The sequence below is a fragment of the Eurosta solidaginis genome, chromosome X (assembly GCF_040869045.1).
Source record: "Eurosta solidaginis isolate ZX-2024a chromosome X, ASM4086904v1, whole genome shotgun sequence".
NCBI lineage: Eukaryota > Metazoa > Arthropoda > Insecta > Diptera > Tephritidae > Eurosta > Eurosta solidaginis.
In genome coordinates, this window is record NC_090324.1 from 123,028,692 (window position 1) to 123,034,825 (window position 6,134).

The window sequence follows — 6,134 nt, forward strand, 5'->3', positions numbered from 1 at the left end:
GGTCTGTAGTCCTTCGGCTCGTAGTGAGAGGCTTTGCCTGCCTTAGGAATGAATATGACCGTGGCGCTCCTCCATGCACACGGAATATAGTTCATAGCCAAACAAGCGGTATATATGTGCCGCAGCCAGTTGGCTGATAACTCCAAAGAGTAGATAAGTTGAGCGGGTACAATCCCGTCTGGTCCAGCAGCCTTAAAAGGTTTAAAACTTTTGACTGCCCACCTCACCCTCTCCTCAGTGATGGGTATATTCACAGCTTGGTTTGCTGCAGGTATTTCCGGTGCGTTGGTCATATTTCCCGGGAAATGTGTGTCCAGGAGCAACTCTAGAGTTTCCCCTTCTGTGCTGGTCCAGGTACCATTCGGTCTCCGCAGAAAGCTAATAGCTGTTTGCGTCTTAGAAAGCACGCACCGTAGCCTGGATGTGTCCACGACACTTTCGACTCCAGTGCAGAAATTTCTCCATGAAGTTCTCTTCGCTTGTCTCAGGACTTTTTTGTAGGTCCTTAGTTTGTCCTTGTATTCTAGCCATTGTGACCCGTTTTCAAAGAATTTGGCTTTGTTAAACTGTTCTCTACAGGATTTACGAAGTAGGTCCAGATCATGGGACCACCAGTGAGGTTTACGCTTACCGCGTGGTTTTGGCAATGGACAGGCTTGTTCTAAGGCATTTGAGAATGCCGATGTGAAGGTTTCTACCAAACCCTCTAGCTCCATCGTTGATGAGGGCTTTGTGATGGCAGTTCTGGTAGTTCTCTTGCTAACAGCTCATTATGTAGTTCCCAGTTTGTATTACGTGGGTTACGTCTCGCAATGGGCTGATCGACAGAGAACTCTAACATTACTTCAATATACCGGTGGTCTGAAAAGGAATGTTCCTCAAGAACACGCCATTTTTTAACCCACCCATAAACGCTTTCGCTACAAATAGTGAGGTCAATAACCTCTCTACGGTTTTTAGTAATAAAAGTTGGTTCATTACCTACATTGCAAACTACAAGGTTAGTTGTTAAAAGGTACCCAAAAAGTGACTCACCACGAGTGTTTATGTCGAAACTACCCCACTGCACGTGGTGGGCGTTTGCGTCTGTCCCGATTAGCAGATGGCCTTTGCTTGAGTCGGCTACCAGATCCTTTACCGTCTTTTGCGGAGGAGGTTCCTCTGCGTCGTACGGCATATAAACGGAGGCTATCGTTAATTGGGTGCCTCCGCTTGCCAAGCTGGCCGCTGTAACGTCACCATTGCTATAATTAGGTAAGAGAAAGATATTTAGCTCAGACTTTACTAAAATGCATGTTCTCACTTTACCTTCATCTGCAGCTCGGATGAGATTAAACCCAATGGCCCCCAATCCGCAAATCCTTGAGTTGTTCACCCAGGGTTCTTGGATAAGGACCATTTCGACGTCGCCTTTAGAAAGGCAACTGATGAGAGCAGCCGAGGCTGCCTTACTTTTGTGCAGGTTTATCTGGAGCAACCTCAGCATGAGCTTGCTCAGACTCCCCTGCCTCCACCACCGTGATGTTGGGATCCTCTCCGTCGCTATCCAACAGAGCATCCTCCATCGACAAATTGCCCAGAGCCCCTGCGCAATTTGACGTGGCGGAAACCAGGCTTTCGGCGTCGGAGATTTCCGCTTCCACTTCGGGTGCCTCAATGTCCCTGTCCAAAGAGGCACTCGAAAGGGATGCGCGCTGTGCGTCCCCACGGTATACGTGAATTACGACATCGCCGAGGCCGTAAAACACTCTTCCTTTGCTCCGTCTAAGGGGCTCGAGAGCTTCCTTATTTAGGGCTAACACGACCTGTCTCCGAGGTCCTACAGCGTCCTCGACTTGGATGACACTCCAGTCCTGCGTTGGGAGAGCCGGGTTCATCAGTTGCAGCATCCTGAGAATTCTCTCAGGTTCTGCTGGAACCGCTGGAACCCATGCCCTGGCCCTTGGCCGAGCCGGAATGTCCTTCCAGTCGACGACCTCGATAATCTCCCCGGGATAGACTTGTCTCAGCTTTGCGGCTGCTGCCATGTACAGCGCAACAGACCTTGCGTCTTCGCAAGCGAGTACCTTGATTTGGCCCTGGTACCAACCTGCATCAGAACCTCGCGGCGGACTACCCGAAGACTCCATCAGCACGTCGAGAACGGCGTTACCGATTTCATTCCGGACGTACGGCCACTGGTCTTTAGGGATTGCACCACGGTCATTCCATCGGTCCAGGATTCCTATAAGGATCCGGCCCTTGGCTACCTCGGCAAAGCTGGGTTTAGCTACAGCGGGGTGATTCTGGTGCCTTTTCGGCGGTGGTTTGATATCCTCATCGGACCTTTGACGCTTATATGGGGTTGCGAAAATTCAGCAGTAGAGCTCCCGCCATTTCCACCGAATTCCTGGCGTTCTCTGATAGCGTTTCCAGCGGAACACCCTCATATCTTGACAGGACTTTTGCAGCCCTTCTCTTGTTCCTGTGGAACGATCCCTTGTGGGACTCTTCTTGAGAAGGGGTCCGACCCGTAGTTGCCCTCGCGGTCGTACCCCCGGATGATGTCTTCCTTATGGCTCCTTTCTCCTTTGGCTCAGTGTGACCAGATCGTGCGACCCCTGTGACAGCCGTGGGGAGAACAGTCGCCATACCGGCGTCAGACGGGCGCCCAGCATCAGCAGGCGCGTCAGTGTTCGCCGTTGCCAGCGCAACTACCTTCGCCGCCATACTGGCGCTTGCCCCCGTCCGATCACCTAAGACTGTGTTGCCTGAGGTTGCCCTCTTGTCGTCCATGGGGAGCCGACCCGTCGTTTCCAACACAGTCGCTCCCCCTGTTAAAGTAGCTGTTGCGGCCCCGTTTTCCCTTGGCTCGGAGTAGCCAGGTCCAGAGACCCCTGCCACAGCCGTGGGAAAAATGGTTACCGTTCCGGCGCTTGGTCGGTGTCCGGCAACAGCAGGCGCGTCAGGGTTCGCCGTTGCCAGCGCAACTCCCTTCGCCACCATACTATTGCCAACCCCCACCAAGTCGCTCTTCCCTTTAGCATTGGTAGCATTGGTAGCCCTCCCTCGTTCACTAGGGCGTATGGATGCCAATGCTGTTGTCCTTCTCCCTGTGGAGGAGGACGAAGTGTCTTTTTCCTTATTTTTTTTTGTTCATCTTGTTCGTACGACCCCTTGCTTGACGAGGCCAGCTTAGGGTCACCCTATTGAAAAGGGGGAAAGGTGTCGTCCGCCGCGGCAGAGTCCCTTACCGCGGTAAGACCATGTCTACTCTCTGAGGCGGCCCGGTGTCAGAGAGGCTCTGTACAAATATAGCCAGATTAACCTCCCGGCTGCAAATCATCCAATGGGCACGGTGCCGCATAACACCCTGGATTGGGAGGGGGGGGGGGGGGGGGGCAGATCTTGGTCATCGCTCACTCGTATATACTCTTTACCTAAATCTGGGGGTTTTATTAGCCGCTCCTCATTCCGGAAGAATTGAGAGCACGCTCGTTTCGGGGACGGCCCTAAACTAATATTATTAGGGTAATCCTGGCAATTAAGCAATCCTTCCATTCTCATTTCGTTTCGTTGTTTCTTTAAATAGTTGTTCGCAATACCTCTCATCTTCGTTTAATATTTTATTTTTGGGCACATTTTCTACTTCCTAGAAAGCTTTCAGTTGGTTGTCTAACGCAACCTCGTTATAGAATGACATGATGCTCTTCGTTGGAATCGGTGCTTCGATTCGACCGCTTAATATCCAACTGAACACTGTCTTTTGGGCCAAAATTGTGTTTACTACATTCTTTTTTATACCGCTCATTATAATTTGGGGATATATGTCTCCGCCAAGTATGAGGTCTACGTCTTCTACTGCTAATGCCTGCATAGACATTGCGTTGATATGGCAGGATGGATGATTCCCATTGAGTTTAGCTAGAACGAGAACAGGTGTAGTCGGGCTGAAGCGAGGAGCCACTGGTTAACAATTCAACGTTGGATGCTTCTTTCACCTGAGCTGATTGTGATATGTGATGTCTGAAACCTGAGCACGCATTTTCCTCGCTAGCAAATTGACGCTACGTTTCAGACTTTCAGTTATAAAGGAACATTCAGACCCAGTATCAATTAATGCCCGAGCGGAGAAGTCGGTACCATTATGGTGAATGTGTGCGCGATCAGTTCCTAATAGCACACCCGTGCTGGAATTGGCATGACAGGATTTGACATTCTGGTTCGTAGAGGAAGGCGGTTGCCCCGACTCCTTTCTTTTCCGCGCCTGTGCCGAAGTTGACGGGGTATTATCCGCATCTTTGATAGGTTTGCGCACCGCAGTTTGCTGAAGTGTATCCGCATGCAGGAGCGTGTGGTGACGAGAGCGGCATTTTGAACAGTTGTACGAACTGATGCACTTCGTCATTGTGTGTCCTGGGACAGTTCAGGCAGCCATTTGTGGATTTAACGAATTCAATCGTTTCTACCGGGGTTAAATCGGAAAAGCGTGAACAGTTACGTAATCTGTACACAGTGGATTTGCACATATTACAAATTGATTTGGTTGTTTGCTTGGATACTTTTGTTTGAAACGCACCAAATTTTTTCGTAGGTGTTTCTGTCGATTGTAGCGACGCGCTTGATTTTTGCACTTTAGAAGTGCCATTCCCAGTAAAACCAGACACTGTTTCAAGTGTCTGAATTCGATTAGATAGAATTTTGGGAGGACCACTTGGATATGTCCGTTTTGTGATCAATGCTCTGCTCCCATATAGCCAACGTATTTTCTGGTATTTTTGTCGAGCATAAATAGGTGATGATCGCATCCCAATTTGAGACATCTATCTCATGGGTTTTTAGGGATGCCAAACAATTATTTATGTCGCGCTGTAAAGTTTTAGTTGAGCTGCCATACTCGCTATATATCCTTTTCAGATTAAACAAAATTTGTAGTTGTAAGTTTACGAGAATTCGTTTATTCTCGTATCTCTCACATAGGTTTTTCCAGGCTATCTCGAAGCCTTCGTTTGTCAAGGGACCTTTCTTGACGATGTCCTTTGCCTCACACAGAGTGTTTTGGTTTAGATTGAAAAACTCTTCTACTGGGCTTAGGCGACTGTTGCTTTTGTAGATGGCCGTGAACAGGTCACGAAATTTTGGCCACGATAGGTAGTCGTATTCAAGCCTCAGTATCGCAAGCTGGCAAGCGGATACTTTCTTCGACCGCGTTCTCCTTCGGGTCGAACCTCTCTATCCTTTTCCTGCTTTAATTTAGCTTGAAGTTCAGCCATGTTGGACATGCATCGCAAGAATACGGCATATGCCGCTTTAAGCTTGATCTTGACCGCTGAAATCTTTTTCGCGTCAAGCGTGTCAGAGTCAAGTAAGTCATCGAGGGCGGTCTCTGCTTTTGTCCACTTAGCTTGCAACTATTTTTGTTGTATTGCTAGAGTGTGTACTGTGTGCAGAGCCGCACTTATGTCATTAAAGTCGGCCTCGAACTCGGTTATTCGATCGACCAACCTGATATAAGCTTCCACATTTCTGATGAAAAGTTGTGACCGAATTAAAAAAAGATATAAGTCTGAAACAAACTGAGCGAATCACCCCACCAACAACGATTAAATACGATAATATTGATTGTAATTTGTTTATTTTTTTCTGACTTTGCAGATTATTTTGTGCCGTAAAACAGGGAGCAGGGAAATAAGGGGGGCAACTCGCCACTTCAAAGTTAAACTTGATTGTATAACAATTGAGCGCGCTGATATGAAACTCGACGAAAAGTGTAAAAATCAGTGAAAACTGTTGTAAAAAACTTTGTCGATTGAACTAGTGAAAATTTAAGTGATCGAAAAAAATGAAAAATTGCCACAGTCGTATGGCGTGAGATTTTAATAAGAATATGAGGTTATGTGCACCTCTTCCTTGTGATGTGTCCGGAGAGCCTTTTTTTTTCCGTACTAAATTTTTTACACCTTTCTCGTTTAATAACAAATCACTATGCATGTGGCACTGAGAATGTCAATTTTATACACGGTTTTATTTATTTTTATAACCAAAAAAATTACGGCAAGAAATATTGCACTTACTTTGTGGCGATTTGCTGTTCTGGTGATGATGTGGCAAGATGATTTGTGGTGTTGCAGTTGGTTTGGCCGTAATGCTTGCTC